Source organism: Uloborus diversus, chromosome 9 (genome assembly GCF_026930045.1).
Source record: "Uloborus diversus isolate 005 chromosome 9, Udiv.v.3.1, whole genome shotgun sequence".
NCBI lineage: Eukaryota > Metazoa > Arthropoda > Arachnida > Araneae > Uloboridae > Uloborus > Uloborus diversus.
In genome coordinates, this window is record NC_072739.1 from 37664194 (window position 1) to 37685149 (window position 20956).

General features: G+C 36.5%; 1 protein-coding gene across 1 annotated transcript in view; it reads right to left on the minus strand.

The window, feature by feature from the left end:
• Positions 1-20956, minus strand: part of LOC129229219 (regulator of G-protein signaling 7-like) — a 227303-nt gene that overhangs the window by 183365 nt on the left and 22982 nt on the right. The gene's annotated exons all lie outside the window — the stretch shown is intronic.

Sequence of the window (20956 nt, forward strand, 5' to 3'; positions counted from 1 at the left end):
CTAAAAGTTACATTAAAATAGAAAAAAAAATCCACCAAGTAAGCAAACTAAGCAATATGACATTTGGACGGGTATGAATCAGCTTAAGTTTAGCCATTTTGGATCGGATTTTTCATTGTTGCGGAGTTAGGGTTACCACAGCAAACCTTCATGTTTCGCCAAATTTGCCGTAAATAATATTTTATTTAATAAACATTCACGTGCAGCTAATTATCGCTCGCAGTGAGCAATCACCAAACGCGATAACTCGCCAGAAAAGACAATCACTCAAACACGCGCTCCGATCCAAAATGGCTGATCTTCAGCTGATGCGCCGGCTCGTATATATAGGGGCCTTAGGTATATGTAACTGTTGGATCTGTTTTAGCTTTGGTGTACTTTATTATTATTTAATTAGTCCGGTTTACTTAATTTTCGTGATAGCGTGAACTGTTGCTGCATTATTAAAACTCGTTTTCTAAGACTACTTCCGTCAAAAAACGAAAACAGAAATATTAACAAGACAGTTAGTTACAAAACTATCAGATAAAAGCAACTGCATACGAATTTGAAGAAAAATAGTAATAACTATCTCTGTTTGTGAAAAGAACAGAACTTATAAACTACTGCACATAATACAGCCATCTATTCGTATTGGCATCCGAAACTTAAAATAGTTGGTTCATGGATTGCACCTGTAAATATCCTTAAAATTGTATGAAACTCATAAGCATTTATTTTCTACATAAATGGCCAATTTCTTTTGAACCTATTGGACATAAACAACCTGTCAACTGCCATTGACTATGCAAACAGGAACTGAAATAGCGTAGGTTGAGAAATAGAGTTTTTTTGCTCGAGGAAACTAAAAAAATTTCAGAACTCGAGAATATTTTCGGAGAGTCCATAAACATTTCGAAATGTTTTCGGATTTATGGAAAGCAAATATTTTCCGAATCTAATTCTTCCCAAAAATAAGATTAAAGCTTGTTGGTCTTTTACTAGCGGGAGCATAAATGTGTTTGAAAAGCTCAGATATTCAATACACATGCTATTCAATACATTTTCCTGTAATGGCAGTTATTTATTTTCAACTCCATTCAAGAAATATTTAAAGCTTCAGATTGAGTAGAAAAAAAATAGTTATGATGCATGACTTCTTTTAAATCACGAAAGTTTTAAATGAATGGAAACGAAATCGAATGCTTGAACATTAATTTAACTTGTTACTAATCATTAAGCAAATATGTGAGCTATAGAAAGAAAATGGATGCTTGTGGATTTGCTTGTTGGTATGTGTGTATGTAAGGTCAGATTTTTATTATCTGTCAAAGTTGTTTACAATAGAAATAAGAATGTTCAAAATGATGCAGTTGCTTTAGGATTTTAGAACGGTGTATTAAATCTCGCTATGTTAGTATACCTCGAAATTGTTCATTGTTAATTAAATGTTTTTATTAAATATCAGTTGTCTTTATCAAAATTAATTTTATCATTACCTTATGTTCCGTACAGAAACCTAGTTCCCATCGGTTCTTCGCCAGGTTTAGTACAAAGATGCTAAATTTGAAGTATGGATACGTATAAACTACTAGGAATTTTTAAAAGGTTTTTTTTTTCTATGATTAAGAAATTTTCAAAATTTTCTAAATTTAAATGTAGAGTCTTTAAACTGAATAGAGTTGTTCGTTTATACACGAGCAAATTTCAGTACCGTTTCGAAACATGTACCATGAAATAAGAAAATCCGTGAAAATTATACCAGGAGAAGGTTTTTCATATACTGTGTCCCAGTTAGAAAACTAGGAACATTTATTTCTAATTAATTAAATTGAAAAGTATTAGCTCAAGTTGTTTCAAACTATCAAGGGGCTCTTGTAAAAAGGGTAATGAGAGCAAGAAGTTCCGTCCTAAGCGAAACGAGCCTAGTTTCCCGTATATCGATATCGACTATCTAGTATCTGATCAATATTCTCAAAATTCGCTAAAACTGCAAATTATTTCGAATATAAATTATTAACATTTTAAAGCTCATTTCTAAAAATAAAAAATGCTTCGCTCATCTAAAGAAATGGATGAGTCAAAATAAATAAACGAGCAAATATATTAGCACCTTTTAAACAAAGCAGCTAATATATTATTTTCTATTAAAAAAATCTTCAATCGCTTTCAAAAAGGTGTAAAAATAATTAGCTCATTAAAACAAATACATTATATCAAAAACAAATCGTTTGCTTTTCCCCTGTTGCCAAAAAATAATTTGAGAAAAAAAGAATAAATGCAGGGGTATGTGGGGCAAAATGAAATGGTTAAGATGACTGAGCTTTTTCTAAATTGAACGAATTGGAAATTTGTTTTGAAAACTTACGGTACGTAAAGAAAGAACATTGTATTTTTTCAACGAAAGTTGCATTGAAACAGTATTTTTTTACTTTTGGCAGTGAATTTGTGCCTTCAAAAAAAAGGGGGAATAGTTCATGATTTTTTTTTTTTTTTTTTTTTTTTTTTTTTTTATGGGGCAAAGTGAAAAAAAAATTATTTTTATTATAAAATATTTTCTATTCGATTGCAAAAAACATTTTTGAAAAAATGTATCAGTCTCTAAAAGTTTTAGAGGATAAATGAAAAGATACTAAAAAAATAAAAGAAAAACTAAAAAAAAATTAATTTGCATTTTGACATCTTAAATTCAAATTATGTTTTTCGCAATCACGAGTGTGTGTGTGTGTATGTAGGCATGTTTGTTTGTAACCAGGCATGAGTGTATGGGCATGTGTGTATGTATGTGTGTGTGTATGCGTGTGTTTGTGTCTGTGTGTATGGTTGCGTGTTTGTGTCTGTGTGCATGCATGAATGTGTGTGTGTATCTGTGTGCGTGTGTGTGTAGGTGTGTGTATGTCTGCGTGTGTGTGTGTATGCGTGTGTATGTGTAGGTGTATGTATGTATGCGTGTGTGTGTGTGGGATATGGACGCAACCTGGAGACTGTTTTCGCTAGAGCAGCAGCATCGGCAGGGGCCGGCCGTCGATGGTGCTGCAGAGGGAGGCGGCGCGCGGCGGAAAAATAAAATCATAGGACATCAAAACAGTCAAATGAGTACAATAAGCAATGTGATTGCTCAATAAATAAATTCTTTAATATATGAAGAAAAATAATGAGTGAGTAAGACTGAATGAATAAGAAAATAAGTGAATGAATGAATAAATATATAAGGGAATTACTAAATGAAGGAATGTAAATGAGTTGATAATTACATGAATGCGTACCGTAAACCGGGGTTACTTTGATACAGGTTTCGCATATTTTGCATTGTAGCACCCTCATTTTTTAAGATATTTCAACAATTCTTGAACCAAACGATAGCCTAACATCTCAGCTTTAAATTGCCGTTTGAAATTCTTCGATATATTGAATAGGGAGGGAGTGGAGTCATTTTCTTTTTATATTAATGTTACCCCATCATCCGGGGTTACTTTGTAACAACGTGTTTTCTCCATCTAAAACGACTGTTTCGGTGATTTGTAATAAAGTTACCCCATCCAAAAGATAGCCTGAGTTTTTTTTAATAACAAAATTCAATTTTTCCATTTTTTTGGGTTAAAAAGCTGGTTTTAAATGAAAAATGGTTCTTAAGTCACGTAGAGTGGTTCCTACTACTCTAAGCATGCTCATCTAGCAGGAATCAGGTTTGAATCAAACTATAAAGAGAGAAATTCATAGGAAACTTCTTTTATTATAAAACATCAGTTGAAAAAAGCTTAAAATCACACCAAGCGTGTTTTTGAAATGTAAAACCACAGCCATCGTAATGTTTTTCTTCATTTCGACAATAAAAAATATCAAGGTAACTTCACTTGATTAGAATAAAATAGAACTTGAAAAGAATAGATTCAAAAATTATAAACGCTCGAAAAGAAATTAAGAATAAGGCACAGAAATCGCAAACTTTTTAAAATAAATGAGGCACATGAGATCTTTCTCATATCGTGAACATTATCCAAGGTGCACTCACAGCAGTTTTTGATCTATGGCTTCAAGTCAACTGAAAACAATACATTCTCTCCAGGTATGATCCTTGGGATTCGAATCCTGCAGCAGATGCGGCCATGTTCAGAATTCCCCATGTATCAAAGTTACCCCTTGTGTTGTTTTATGTTTTAATTCATAGTAAATCGTAGAATTGAGTTACAGAAATAAAAAAAAAAGACAAAATCATCTTAAATAGTTGTGTAATCAGAAAAAAACTCACCCAGAATCAAAAGGTTGCTCAGTTGGTGGCACCAGAAGAGGTTAAGACAACAAACTAAAAACAGCTGATATCACGGATAACACATAAATCAGTGTTGCCAAAACCATTTTACTGTTTCAATCAATTGGCGATGTCAGCGCACTCTGAAAAGTGATTCTTAAAACCCTGAGACCACCAGGGGGTCGCCAATTGTAAAATTAAGCCCGCCAGAACGGTCCAAAAATAAAAAACAGGATTTTATAAAGTTACCCCGTCAGTCTAAAGTAACCCCGGTTTACGGTAAGTGATTTAGCAAATGACTGAATGATTAAACGAAATGAGCTATTTCACTTTCCCACATCCACTTTGCCCGGCTCGCAATTGACAGTGTGAAAAATAATTAAAATACAAACTAAATATTAACTAAATAAATAGTGCACCGTATATTAGAAATTAAAGTAATATTTAAAATATTACTTTAATCGTCGGTGCGCTTTCATTGTTTACGCTTCTGCCGATGACATCACAAATAATGAAATGCCATTCAGTGTTGCCATTCACAGAGCAAAATATTTAATTCTTATCTTCACTCACGTGTATTGGCAACGATATGGTTGATAGCAAGCGTAGAGCGCAATATTTAATTCACTTCTTGATTATCAAAACGTGGAAACGCAGTAGTAGAAAGATGCTCAAAACTGCATCATTTGTGACGTCATAAAAACCATGCCTTGTTTGAAAAATCGGACATTTTGGAAAATTAATTAAAAAAATACTGTTAGAAAAATGAAAGTATTTTCTGGGTCCTTTTTTTTTTTGCTTATTCTATCAATTTCAGTGACTAAAAGTAGTACTTCTGACTGAAGGAAACAACCCCATTGAAGTCTTCGAAATTGAACGGAAAATGTATTTACCTTGAATTTCCCCGTAAGCACTAATGTTAAGATTTTTTTTTTTTTGAACTGTTCAAAATTGAACGAAAAACTGTTCAAATCAAAAAGTGAAACATGGGAATGAAATGTCCTCGCCGAGATCTTTACAACAAAGAAAAGTTTGTTCGAATCGGGCTGTTCATTCAAAAGTTATTGGGGGAAGGGGAGGCAGACAAACAGACAAACAGATCGACAAACATATTTTCCCTATCTCATTGCCCTGGTTTCCAATTTTTGATTTTTCAATATTTATTTAATTATTTCATTTCTTTCATTTTTACTTTCTTCTATATCTAATATATAGAAGAAAGTATTGGATTCGTGCAAATTTTCGAATTTCGAATTTTGACGGATTCGAACGTTTTGAGGTGTGCTGGGTACACATATGTGCCCCTATGTGAACTTGTGCCCAGTGGTTTTTGGCGCGAATTCCTCCAAGGGGGTGGAGCAATGGGACGTTTTTTGAGTTACGCGTGCTTGCTATTCCTCAGGAAGTAACTGGCGGAATCAAACAAAATTTGGTTCATATGTTGCCCCTAACAGGAGCAGGTGCTGATTCAATTTTGGTGTCAATAGCTCAAACGGAGGTTGAGTTATAGAACGTTTCTTGTCGTCAATCGTGACTGCTGTATCTCAAGAAATAACGAACGGAATCAAACAAAAATTTTTTGACAAGTAGCCCTTAGTGGGTATAAGAGCTGATTTTATTTTGGTGTCAACAGCTAAAAAGGGGGTAGCGCAGTCGCCCGTTCTTTTTTTCCATTGTGAGTGCTCTATCTCAAGAAGTAATGGAACGTTCTGGTTGAAATTTGGAATAGATGTGAATCCATACGTAAACAGGCTTTGGTTCAATTTTGACTCCAATCGCTCCAAGAGGTGTTGATTTTTTTTTTTTTTTTTTTTTTTGAGCAATCACGATTGCTTATTGTTCTCATTTGACTGTTTTGATGTCCTATCTTTTTATTTTCCCACCGCCACCCTCCGCACCCTGTCACCGTCGACCGGCTCCTCACGATGCTGCTCCTATAGCGAAAGCCGTCTCCAGGTTGCATCCATGTCCTACACACACGCGCATACATACGCAGCTACACACACACACGCACGCACACGCACATACACACAACTACCCACACATTCATGCCTGCACACTGACACAAACACATATGCCTACACACACATACACATCCCCCCCACACACATACACACATTCATACACACAACTACCCACACACTTATGCCAGCACACATACAAACACACATGCCTACACGCATACACATACCCCTACACACAAACACACATACCCCACACACAAACACACACGCCTACATACATTGATTGTGATTGCGAAAAACATAATTTGAATTCAAGGTGTCAAAATTCAATTTTTTTTTCTTTTTTTTTTTTTTTGCGAATAAAAATAGTTTTATTAATGCAACAATAAGAAAGATAAATCGTAATAGATTGTCGTCTGCGTATTTCTCGTGATTTTAATTGTATGGAAATGATCGGAAATATTATCTCAATGATTTAAAATTTTTAACTGTTGCCATCTTATGTTTGTTAACAAATAAAATATTTGTAATTCATTCAAGCAAGGCTTTTAAAGTAACTTTCAATTTTCGCTCTTTGTTTTGTTTTTACAATAATTCAGACATTGGGATGGTAGTCAAGTTTTTGCATGTGTAATTTTGTTTTTGTTAGGAATATTGCTTCCTCGTCAAGCATGGGGAGGGATCAGAAAAATTAAAAATATAGAAGAAAGTTTCGTAATGGCCACAACATACTAGTTTATTTATTTATTTTTGTGATATTTTTCAGATGCATTAAGTCTTCTTTGCTTTTTTCTTCTTTTTCTTTTTTTTACTGGGAAAGTAGGTTAATAAAATGAAATTGTTAGCCATGTTCAATGCGTAATTACGATGTATTTATTTTGTTCGCTAGAAAGCAAAACAAATTGCTATATGGTTGTAACTACATTTTTCTCTCTCATTTAACTGATTATTAGCCACATAGTTAAGAAATGTAAACGAATGTAATTACTGTATTTTTTTCCTACAGAATATTGTACTTCAGATTATACGTGAAATACACCGCCAGCTCAGTCCTTTCCAGCCGAGGACTGCAGTTTCCTGCTTATTAGCACTCATCAGGCTGATGAGTGCTAATAAGCACGAAACTGCAGTCCTCGGCTGGAAATGACTGAGCTGGCAGTGTATTTCACGTATTTCTGCTTTAGCTCTGGCTAATGGGCGGTAATTTACTGAATATACTTCAGATTATGTTTAGACATTTATTACTTTTTGATTGTCTGAGTTTTTTTCAATAATTGTTTTCATTATTATTCGCAACTCCAATAAACTATAGGGAGCGCTGCAGTCACTGTCTAATGGCGGATGAAAAAGGTAAAACAAACAAATGCCGTAACTTAAAACTTGCTTTGGAGCTTTGTAAATGAAAGTAATTTTTCATCGTGTTCGTGGAAAACTTTCTTTTCTTTTCCTCTGAAAGTACATTCCACTACAAACCGTCTGAAGCCTCTAATTTACTCCAAAGAAACACGTGGAACGGATCGTTATACCCTTTTCGGTAGTATTGTTAATCACCGCACGGTAGCGTATTTGAGCGCTGGAGTTGCGAATTTGTTTCTTCCTTTCGGGTCGATACGTTGAATTTGAGAATCCGTGCAGCGCCGTCCAATCAGCGAGCTGGAAAATAAAACTAATATATTATTACTAAGTCGCTTACCTATTATTAATAGGGAAATAAAACTAATGCGCGTGATGCTAGTAAACAGTTTGTTGCTTGGTGAAAAAATAAAATTGTAAAACAACATAACGTTCCATTTAAAATGCGAAAGATCAAAATGGAATGGAATTATGCCCATGTGGGTAGCAATGCTAACATTTTTCGACTACATTTCATTTTATACGATCGGTTCATATTACATGAAATAACGCAAACGAAAAAAAAAGCGAAATGTTTTTATGTCACGCTAAATTTCAAGAAATATGACTTTCGGAGATATTTTCGAAATATAATGAGTTTTCTGAAAACTATTTCGAATACTTGGAATAAAATAGATTTTTATCTAGCTGCTGTTTTGTAATTCGAAGATAACGTTTCTGCTAATGGAACCGTACGTAAACTACGTACGTCGGATTTAATTTTTCAGTAATTAAAAGATGATTTTGTTTTTTTAGGTGACAAAACCTTTTCGAATTTTTTTTTCTTTAATAAATAAGCTTTATTATTCATCAACCAGTCTCAAATAATAGGTCATAAATTAAAAGCTTTGGATTTTTTTTTCTCATCCTCGTAAAATGGAAGTCAAAATAGAATGGTTTTAATGGGGTGGTTTCCTTCAGTCAAATGTATTACTTTAGTCATTGAAATGGATTGAATGAGCAAAAAAAATTACATGGACCCAGAAAATATTTTCATTTTCCCAACAGTTTTTTTTTTTAAATTAATTTTTTAAAGTGTCGCTTTTTCAAACAAGGCATGGTCTTTATGACGTCACAAATGATGTAATTTGGTGCAACTTTCTACTAAGTTTCCACGTTATGATAATCAAGCAGCGAATTAAATATTGCGCTCTACCAGGGAGTAAAAGGAAGGAGACGAATCTCCATGTCAGCAGTTTGACAACAAAATTCCACTTCCGTCAGGGGCCGCTACAGTTCAATCTCTCGCACTGTTTATATCTTTTCGCTCGTAGCGAAGCATTGTAAACAAGCGTGTTTTAAAAACTATCACCTGTATATTTGGAAATATTATACTATTTTTGGCATAAAAGCTGTTCAGAGAACCATGGAATACTTTACTCCACCTTAGGATTTGGCGTATTTTACATTCGATGTATTTAATTTGTTAAGATAAATAAATACCTTTGTGCTGAATAGTAAAGTCAGACCAAACAACGTAAGTAGAAGCACAAATTTGTAAATTACAGCAGACACGTGTTTCGGCGTTACAGGGAACGCCTTTTTCAATGCAAAAAATAATGAGCAATGGATGAAAAGACATAAAGCAATCTTTTTAAAACTTGACTTGATCTGCTACGACTTTAGCGAGCTTTCATTCTTGTTATGTGTTGTGCAATTTGTGTTTTATTTTGTATATTGTTTTTGATATGGCTGTTCTGCTCATTTACCATGAAATTAAAAATGATTTTAGCTGGCTTTTGAAAACATTTTCTCCCAATAAAACCAGTAAATTACGATAACGTTTTCGTAATTTTTCTGAGTACTATGCATTTAATTTTAAGAGTAAATGAGAACACTTGATTTTAAAGTTATTCATTTGAAGAAACAGAAAGGAAGTAGCAATGAACAACTAAAGTTTTGGGATTTATATCACTAATTTTGTTTTCTTCTAGTTATATTTCTATATCCTTTTGCTTCTTATTCATTAAATTTCACGTATGCTTAACTTGAATAATGGAAACTCCACTGTAGTAGAAAAACTCAGGAGCGCACTCATGTAGAGAATTCAATCGAAATTAAGATTGAGCTGTTTAACATATAATTTTCTTTAGAATTTTTGTTTTGCTTTTTTTTTTTCTTCAAATTTCACTTAAGTCGAGCTCAGAGAAATGACAATTACTTCTCTGATTAAAATTGCCTGAGAATGTTTTATTTAATAGTTGACGTAATTCTATATTGTATACAATTGCATTTCTTCATTCATGTACTACATGTGGAGTTTTGTCTGGTATTTGTGCACATTACTGTGGCAAAAGTTAAAATTTATCTCTTACAAATACAGTAAAACTTCTATAAGTCGAACTTCGACGAGTCGAAAAGTTCGACTAGCGGAAGTGAATATTTATTCCCATCAAACTGCATAGGAATGTATGTTATTTATTTTCGTTAAGCCGAATTTTATTTCATGACCTTGCAGATACGTCTCTAACTGATAATTTTGCACATTACCTTGCAAGGTTTTTTTTTTTTTTTAATTATTCATCATTTCAAGAAAAAACTAAACATGGGAGAAACCAAAGCTTTTATTGTTTTGGTGCAAGAAAATAGGTTCAGGATTATAGAATAATTTCACTTTTGGCGAAAAAGATGGGGAGAATACTCTACAGAAGTAGTAGTTCGGGACTTTGCGGTATTCTACAAAGCGGTGGTTGAATACTGGCTTTTTTCTTTCGTTGTTATACAAAGCGTGTGTGTGCCATTTCGTTCATTTTCTAATGTTTAAGATAGAGCTTTAAACATGGCTGGGAGAAATTTTAAACGTGCAATAAAAAGTCAAGTCAATTAAAGGAGTCGATTCCGGCGTAGCAGAGAAGGAAATTGCATTGAAGTTTGGTGCGCACCATAGTACACTTGCACCAATTTTTGTTTGATTCCAGATTTCAAAAAAGAAAAAGTTTGCATATTTTTTTCCATAAATTTGTTTTCAATAAACCGAATTCTTTTCTTGTTCCCTGCAAATTTTGGCTTATTGAAGTTTCACTGTATAAAGAATGGAAGGGCCATTCATGTTTTAATTTACAAGGGAAATTTTATCGGACATATTTTGATTATTTTACAGTACGAATAATCCGGACTCTAATTATAACTGTCGTTGATTAGTTTGAACCAAAGTGACTAAAAAATTGACAAAACAAAATTTTTTAGCAAAAATGTGCAGATTAGTGCTGACATAACAGCAAATTTTTCGTATCAATGGCCTCAAAACTAGCTAACAGCCGGCATCCACCCCGTCGAATACTCGGGGTCGGTCAAGCGAAATTCTCCTCTCCCTTTAAATCAGTCGAGAGAACTGCGAGAGATGGAACACTAGCGCTACCAGTCCCTGCGCTCTACGCTTGCTATCAACCATATCGTTGCCAATACACGTGAGTACAAATACACAATGCGAATTAAATATTTTGTTCTGTGAATGGCAACATTGAATGGCGTTTCACCATTTGTGATGTCACACTACAGAAGTGTAAACAATGAAAACGCACCGATTTAAGTAATTTTTTTAAAGTATTAAACTTAAATAAATAATTTAAAAAATGGTCAGATCCTATGTTTTTAAGCATGCTCTTTCAAAAAAAGAAAAAAATACTTTTAAAATTTTGGAACCGACCCCATTGAAATTCCAAATTAAATCAGATTTATATACAAATTTGTTTTTTCTGACTATTCACATGTCGGCGTTGCAAACTAAAAGAAATTTCTTAAAACTTTAGAAAATTAGGCTAAAATCTTATTAAAAAACCAAATTAACCTTTAGAAAACAAGAGCAAAAAAAAAGTAATAATAATTCCTAAAACAGTCCATGTCTTTCTACAGAGAATTTTTTTTTTAACTGGATTGAAAAAGTACTCGTAAATATACAGTAAAAAAAAAAACTTTATAATAATGCTCCAAGTACAAAATTATGTTGCTTATAGAATTCCTTTCATTAGCTAGGGAAAGGAAATTGAATATTTTGTGATTGCAATTTGCTAATAAAATCAGGAAGTCCACTTCATTAAATTAGTTACGCAAGAAGTTTAATATCTTATTTCAAATAAAATTGAATTCAAACTGATCTAGCAGAAATTATTCATTACATTAAAGACCTCGCCAATTGTAAAACTAAAGATTAAAGTTTTAGAAAATGCAAATCAGTTTGAATTGGAGTCACTCCAACAAAATAAAGCACGAAAACAAAATTATCGATTGAAGATAAGTGTATAGGAACTCATGAGATATTTCTTTGAGCTTATTTCAAACAAACACGAAATGAAAACACTTTATCGAAGAACGACTAGTGAATAAAAAATAAGTTCAGCTTTTCAAAGGCATTCCTTAGAATTTCATCTCAATGCTTTTGTAAAACTGAAGAGTCAAAGAAAGTTCTCAGCATTAAGAGGAAAGAAAAATATTTCGAATTAAAAACAGTCCGCTGGTGTTGTGTCGTTGCGTGTTTGCTTTTACAGATTGGTAGCAGTAGAGTTTAGCAGTGTGGTTAGAATTTCAAGCAGTTGTTTTCGGGCTTGTTTTTCTAAAATGAATCATGTTAACATTCACAGTATTTGAAAGATTTTGAATTGGATAGTTTTCATTTTGCATCCAAAAAGTGCTGTAGATGTTGTAAATACTCGGATTTTCATTAGTATTTTCATTTAAAATAGTGTTTAAATTGTGAAATGGACTATTTTAAGTTTTAAAACGCGTTTAAAGATCAGATCCTAGGTAGGCTTTCATTGAATTTTTTTTTCTAAATCATGCTCTACAGCAGCACCTACCAAGTACAATCTCTTGCCCCAAGACAGAGGAGAGGTTCACCTACTATTTGTACTGGTTATCTCCAAATTTTTAATGTTGCCACTTGCATCCTTTTGCTTCTCACTACGTCAAAACCCTTGGCTTTAAAAACCTCTTTAACCGGTAAATGTCCAAACTTTTATTTCTGCTAAAATTCATTTGAAATCCCACTATAGTCTGACAACAAAGTTCAAAGAAGTTTTTCGCAGAACCAAAAAGATTAAAAAATGTCAGATGCCCGAAGCTGGGGGAAAAAACACTTTGCATAAATTGAAAGAATTGAAGAAAAGATAAGGTATTTTAGCAAAAAAAAAAAAAAAAATCAATACGAAACTATCAAGAAAAAATTCTAAATTCACTTTTGGTCAGGAAAAAACAGTTAAAAAGTCAATGTAAAAAGCAAATACAACAAAAGTGTTACAAACATTTGTTTTACGTATTTTTGTGTCCACAAAGATCACCACTAAAAAATTTTCACTTTTGTCACATGAGCTAAGAATGCGTGTCGAATCTGTCCAAGCACTAAAATACATAAGAGACCAAAATATGCATAAGCAAAAGAAAAGACATCATATTTTTACTGATACGTAAACTAAAAGGGAAAATATTTACACTGTTTTTCTCATAAATATAGCTCCACCAAACGTAATAATTTACTGGATCGTCACTTTATGGAGCTTAAAACTATATTTTCATACTTTTTTAAAGACTTTCAAATGGAACTTCATCTGCATTGTTTTGTGCGTGAGCATTGAATAATAAAATAATAATAATAATAAATAAATAAATAAATAAAATAATTTTTTTTAAATACTGTTTACACTATAAACACGTGCAGTATGTTCATTTGTCAAAAAAAAAAAAAAAAAAAAAAAAAAAAAAAAAATGTGCAAGGCAACATTTCAAGAACAAAACTTTGTTTAAGAGCCGTCTCCCACATGAAAAAAAAAAAACAATATCTTCGAAATTTCAAATAGCAGCCTCGTATTTTATCACAGATTTCGACAGATTTTTAATCTGCACTCAGGGTAAACTTCGCATATCGTTATTTGTTTCAACCTTTGCTTTACAATTATACTTAGAAGAATCCAACACGTTATTAATTATTTCTTTGCTGTTTTTGCATTATATATATATATATATATATATATATATATATATATATATATATATATATATATATATATATATATATATATATATATATATATATATATATATATATATATATATATAAGACTGGTCCATATTTTACGTTGCAACTACCAGACGCCCCTAATAACCTATGCCTTTCAAAATCCTAAAACATAGCGCAGGGCTGCAAGTGATGAATTCCTCCAACACACCAAAGATGAAATACTGTTACGGATTCGGTGCGACTTCCACTTTCTTGAAATGAAGACACAGTTCTTGATAAAAGCACAGGAAATTTATTTACACTATGTACAGGAAAGATCGTCAACAACTGCAAAATTATTCATCAGCAATTAAGCAATTATCACGCAACACCGTAAACTCAACGTTTACACACGTATTTACTTCCAAATACGAAAAAAACACAGCGAAATGCCTCGCTATAAACAGAGCTAATACACACACTCAGTTCGAAATCTGAATCGAAACTAACTGTTTATCCATCGCTAACGGCTTAAATACACCGAAAAGAAATTTCTCAAATATTCCACACGCTTCTGTAAAGTATTAGACCGTTATCAATGAAAAGAAAGAAAATAGGGGTCGTATAATTTAGCCGAATGAAAAAGGGGTTGTATATTCATTACGGGAAACTATTTACAGGTTACGTTCCTACAATAGTTACTATTTACAGAATTTGTAACATTGCCCCCTTCCTAAGGACTGCACGTCCCGGGCAGTACAATCCCCAGAAAGGGTGCCAAACTTCTATCACAAGTTTACAAATACACACATTAAATAATAACCAATAATGCATAGGAAACACAATAATAACAAGAAATATTACTAAACATTAAAAGCAAAAAAATTATCTACAACTTTTATGTTATCAACCATGGTTGTTTACGTAATACTCATGAACTATGGCCATAGTATGGGGCTAACCGATCATAATGTACAACCCTAGGTTTTGCATTAGGTGATTTTTGGATCCTCACTACAACGTCATTCAGTCGGTTAAGGACTTTGTAGGGTCCATCCCAATGCGACTGCAATTTGGGTGACAGACCTTTCCGTCGGATGGGATTCCATAACCAAACCTTGTCGCCTTCGTTGAATTCATGTCCAGTAGACCTTGTGTCGTATCGGGTCTTCATCTTCTCCGCCGCGATGTTGATTCGCTCTCGTGCGAAGTTATGAACGTCTTCCAACCGGGCCTGGAGATCCTGGATGTACTCCTCAGGCGATGAAGGCGCATCCGGAGGACGACCGAAGACGAGATCACATGGTAGCCGAAGCTCTCGTCCGAAGAGCATCTGAGATGGGGCATATCCGGTAGTTTCGTGGACAGCACTGCGGTAGGCCAGCAGGAACAAAGGTAGCTTCTTGTCCCAATCCTGTTGATTTCTGGATACCATAAGTGAGAGATTATTCAGGATTGTGCGGTTAAATCTCTCCACCATGCCGTCTGATTGTGGGTGTAGTGGTGTTGTCCTAGTTTTCTCAATTCCGAGAATTTGACATAGGCCCTTAAACACAGCAGAGATGAAATTCCTCCCTTGATCGGAATGAATCTGCAAAGGTGTTCCATATCTCGAGATCCAGTGTTGGACTAGAGTCTCTGCTACGGTGGTAGCTTCTTGATCTGGAATGGGATATGCTTCCGGCCATTTGGTGAAGTAGTCGATGGAAACAAGAATGTATTTGTTCCCATCAGCAGTTCTTGGTAGAGGACCCAGGATGTCGATCCCAATTCGTTCGAAAGGAGCTCCAACGTTGTACAGATGTAGCTTCCCTCTGCTTCTCTTCTTCGGTCCTTTACGAGCAGCACAGGCGTCACAAGAATGGCACCACTTCTCCACGTCATCCTTCGCCTTGCTCCAGAAGAAGCGCTCCCGAACTTTATTGAGAGTTTTCAAGACACCAAAATGTCCTCCAGTCGCACTACTATGTATTTCTTTCAGAACATCTGAAATCCTGGATCGAGGAAGTAGTAACTGCCACCTAGATGTCTTGCCGTCGTCAGATTCCCATTTCCGGTGTAGCACGCCGTTCCGTAAATGGAGTGAGTTCCATAAAGCCCAGTATCTTTTTGTTGCAGGACTGAAGATGGAAACGTCCTGCCAGCTAGGGCGTCGACTGTCACTTTCCATGAACTCTAAAATTGGTTTTATGTCGGGGTCTTCAAGTTGATCTTTTCGAACTTGGTCATCACTCCATGGATCAGGTTCTGATGATGTTGGAGTCACTGTCACCTGATAGGCGGTAGGGCTAGTCGTTCCATACTGTTTCTCGATTCGGGAACAATAGTGGCAGTTCTCAGGACAGGGTCTCCTTGATAAAGCGTCAGCATTACCGTGAGATAACCCTTTTCGATGCTTGATCTCCATGTCATATTCCTGGAGCCGCTGTATCCATCTGGCTATCTGGCCTTCTGGATTCTTGAAGTTCAAAAGCCAAGTTAACGAGGCATGATCTGTCCGAAGCAGAAATTTTCGGCCGTAGAGGTAATGATGGAAGTGTTCTACAGCTTTCACTATGGCCAGTAACTCCTTTCTGGTGACGCAGTAATTTCGCTCCGACTTTGATAAGCATTTGCTCCAGTAAGCGATGACATGTTCATTTCCGTCAATTTCTTGGGATAAAACAGCTCCAATTCCCTCGTTGCTCGCATCAGTGTCCAGGATGAAGGATTTTTCAGGCTGAGGATAGGCGAGGATAGGCGTTGATGTTAAAGCCTCCTTCAGTCGTAGAAATGCATCTTCGCATTCTTTGGACCATTCAAACTTTTGCTTGCTCTCCGTCAGCTTATGCAAAGGTCGTGCAATGTTGGAAAAACCCTTCACAAACTTCCTGTAGTACGTGCAGAGCCCCAGGAAACTTCGCAACTGATGGATGTTTTCGGGACGACTCCAACTCCTGACCGCAGATACCTTCTCTGGATCGGTTTGCACACCCTCAGAAGAGATGATGTGACCAAGGTAGTTCACTTCCCAGCGGAACAAATTACATTTGGACGGGCTTAACTTCAGATTGGCTTCCTTAAGCTTTTGCAGCACCTTCCTAAGATTTGCCAGATGTTCTTCGAAGCTGCGTCCCACGATGATGATATCGTCTAAGTAGACCAGACAGGATTCGTAAGAAAGTCCTCTTAACACTGTCTCCATAAGACGCTCGAACGTAGCTGGTGCATTGCAGAGGCCGAAGGGCATCACTTTAAACTGCCATAAGCCTTGTCCAGTTGTAAATGCTGTCTTTTCTCGGTCATCAGGGTGTATCTCAACCTGCCAGTAGCCGCTCTTCAAGTCCAGGGTCGAAAACCACTTGTGTCCGGAAAGTGTCCAAGGTGTCGTCTATCCGTGGAAGAGGGTAGCTGTCTTTCTTGGTGATTTCATTCAGCCGTCGGTAATCGACACAAAATCTGGTGGAGCCATCTTTCTTTCGGACCAAGACGATGGGAGAGGCCCAAGGACTGGATGAAGGTTCGATTACATCATTCTCCTTCATCTCTTTCAGGAGGGTCTCAATCTCTTCCTTCTTGGCGAACGGTAGTCGTCTTGGATGCTGTTTAATAGGGGGGTGTTCTCCAGTGTAGATCCTATGCTGCGTTAAATTCGTACGGCCAACATCCTCCGATGTAGATGAAAACAGATGCTTGAAGTCGTCCACCAATTGTTCCGCAGCAGTTATTTGATCCTTCGATAAGGGTGCACTCCCAATTAACTTCGATGTCAAGGACTCAGAAGACACAGTCTCGGGGGAATTGATTCTTCTAATGATGCAGTTTACGGGAGTACAAGTTGCTAACACTTCGCCTTTCCGGATATTCCTTGGCCTTTCACTCACGTTGGCGACTCTCACAGGAATTACATCCTTGGAAAGGTCCACAAGCGTAGATGCCACCAGCACTCCTTTTGGGTTATTGCTTAAGTTGGGGTATTCAATGAGTCCAAATCTAAAACTATTGCTCTCTTCAATGGAGCCGGGTATTAATGATTCTGACCTTGAGGGAATTGATAAATCTGTTTGGGCAATTATTTGATGAGCGGATTTTACATCACTTTCTGCGGGAAAGACTGCTATGTCTTCTCTCGTCGAGTGCAGCTCGTTAGTCTTGAAGTCGAGGTTGAAGTCATACTTCTTTAAAAAGTCCAATCCGAGAATGAAGGGGTCTATGATAGCAGCAACGAATGCGGTATGATGGTAAATGGCATTTCCAAACACAATTTCTAAGTTCACTTTACCTTCAATCTCGATCTTGTCACCTGTCACAGTTTGGAGGGTAACGCAGGGCGGCGTCCACAGAATGTTGAGTCCAAATTGACGAGCCACATCTGTTCTAATGATCGTAACATTGGCTCCAGTGTCAATAATCAGTTCGCAGGGAAACCCGTTTACATATGCGTAAACAAACAGTCCATTACTGCCACCACTCGTCGATGAAATCTGGAAAACTTTAAGATGGGGCTCATTCCAATTTGGCGACCTCCGCCCCGCGAGATTGCCATGGCTTAGTTTTCCTGGACCTGCGAGGGAGAGGTGCTCTTCCCTCTGGTTTCTTGACGAGCTTCACAGTTTCTTCGTAAGTGACCCTCGCCACCACATTTCCAGCACTTAAGTGATTGTCCATTATGGTCCTTGGGAGCCGAATTCCTTTTGAGGATTCCTGCAATTTCTTTTATTTGCTTTTCCAGATCAGCAAAACGTGACGAAACCGGATCAGGCTCATCAGTTTTCACGCCGCGGATTGCATGGCGATCCTTGCGGGTTGCTTGCTGGGCGGCCTCCAACTTCATCGCATACACAACAGCAGAACTCAGCTCTTTGACATCCGCCATCCGTAGAGCTTTCTGGATTTCCGGATCTCGAACCCCGTCGATGTAGTAGTTGAGTGCCAGGTTGTCTCGAACATCCGCAGGACAATCACAAAAAGCAAGATGAGACAATCTCTCGACGTCCGCCGCTAGCTCTTGCAGGGTTTCCCCGGTTTTCTGGAAACGGGATTTCAACTGGAGTCGGCTGAAATCTTTCTGGCACTTCTCACCGAAGCGAAGCTCCAACGCAGATGTGAGGGCGGCGAAATCCAGGCGCTGGCTGTCCGGAAGGGTCTGGAGAATGTCCGCTGCGTCACCTCTCAGGGATGCTGCAAGATGACAGGCCTTGGTAGCAGAGTCCCATCCGTTCGCTTCCGCCACTATCATGAATTGAGTTTTGTAAACCTGCCACGAAGTTTTCCCATCAAATGTGGCAAGTTTAATGGACGGTCGAGCAACCGATGTGGGAGCGCCAAACTGTACAGAGCTGCTTTCCACGGTCGCCAATCTCCTTTCCATGTCTTTAATTATTTCTTCCTTAAATGAGGTAAATTTCTTGTCTTCTTCTTCCAACTTATTTTCCACATTGGCGATACGCTCTTCCACAGTATCAAATTTTTCTTCCAGAGCATCAACTTTATCTCCCATGGCGGTTAGTTGATTCTCCATCATGGTTTTCATCGACGTTAGGTCACTTTTTATTTCATTTTGACTTGTAGTAATTTTAGCAGTTAAATCACTATTTAACTGTTCTTGGTTAGTCGCCAATTCATTTTTTAATTGTTCTTGGTTAGTCGCCAATTCATTTTTTAATTGTTCTTGGTTAGTCGCCATATCATTTTTCACAGAGTTGATTGCGTCAAGAAGTTGTTTTAATTGTTCATCCATTGCGCGAGTAATCACCATAAAAATAAAGTCCAAATTCAAAAAGTCTTTATGAAAAAAATGTCCAAAGTCAGACTTACTCCAAGAAAGTCCAGAAGAGGCCCCACGTTGGGCGCCAAATTGTTACGGATTCGGTGCGACTTCCACTTTCTTGAAATGAAGACACAGTTCTTGATAAAAGCACAGGAAATTTATTTACACTATGTACAGGAAAGATCGTCAACAACTGCAAAATTATTCATCAGCAATTAAGCAATTATCACGCAACACCGTAAACTCAACGTTTACACACGTATTTACTTCCAAATACGAAAACAACACAGCGAAATGCCTCGCTATAAACAGAGCTAATACACACACTCAGTTCGAAATCTGAATCGAAACTAACTGTTTATCCATCGCTAACGGCTTAAATACACCGAAAAGAAATTTCTCAAATATTCCACACGCTTCTGTAAAGTAGTAGACCGTTATCAATGAAAAGAAAGAAAATAGGGGTCGTATAATTTAGCCGAATGAAAAAGGGGTTGTATATTCATTACGGGAAACTATTTACAGGTTACGTTCCTACAATAGTTACTATTTACAGAATTTGTAACAATACATTTCAACTTAAGGCACTCCGGACATTTAAGCACACATGTATAACCAGGGCCGACGAATGGCCATGTCAGCCTAGTCGGAAATTAGGGGGCCATCATCCTTGAGAGGACCCGGATCAGAATCTGAGTGGTGTAAATTTGGAAAGTTTTAGGGGTGGGGGGCGGGTGACCAAACTGTCGATAGCCTGTACTCTCAGTGGCCCTGTTTTCAACCAAACACGTTACTTACAAGGGTATTCCGAACTTGCATTCCTGGGAGTGCATAAATTCTCAATTTGCTGAATGGAACTCCAAATTTTGCCGAATGATAAAATACGGGTAAGCACACATAAGTACAGTGCCCGCAAAAAAAAAAAAAAAAATCTTTACATTTGGTTGGCAATTAAAAACTTTACAGTGCAAACTTCTTGTCATGATTTTACTTGGCATGCTCCCAAGTGATTTGGCCGAATACCGAATATTTGGCCATAGGCCGAATCACTAGGGAGCATGACAAGTAATATCTTGACAAGAAGTTTGCATGTAAAGCTTTTAATTGCCAACCAAATGTAAAGATTTTTTTGCCGGCATTGTACATCCAAAGAAAAGGAACATCTGGATATTTAAATATTGCGATTATGGCTTCAAATTTGACGAATCGTCAGACAAAATTTGCCGAATGAGGTATTGTGTATTTGGGAGATTATGGAGACCTCCCGTTCAGGCGCCTCTAGTCACGTATCACAGCTTCTTAAAATTTTAACCGAAGCAAAAGAGCTTAGATTTAAATTTTCTTTGCCTTAAAGCGAAGTTTTCTTTTGCGTACGAAAACTTTTACCTGACAAAAAGTCTTGGAAAAACTGTCACAAAAATATGTCTTCATTACAAATTTCCTTCGAGCGTTACGCTTCCATTTCTTACAGAAACAATGCCAAAACAGTTTGGCATTTTCTGATGAGCAAAACGAGTTGTTCCAAGTGGATGTTTATTCTGCCCAATTCTTATCGTCTCTTATAAATATTCATGGCAGACTGAGCGTTGCTTCTTTCGCATTCATTCATACCTATCGATTTTTTTTCTTTGTTGGAGCAGCTGCTGCCATGTTGCAACAAAGGGGAAACAGAACTACAAGGAAACATGAATTTT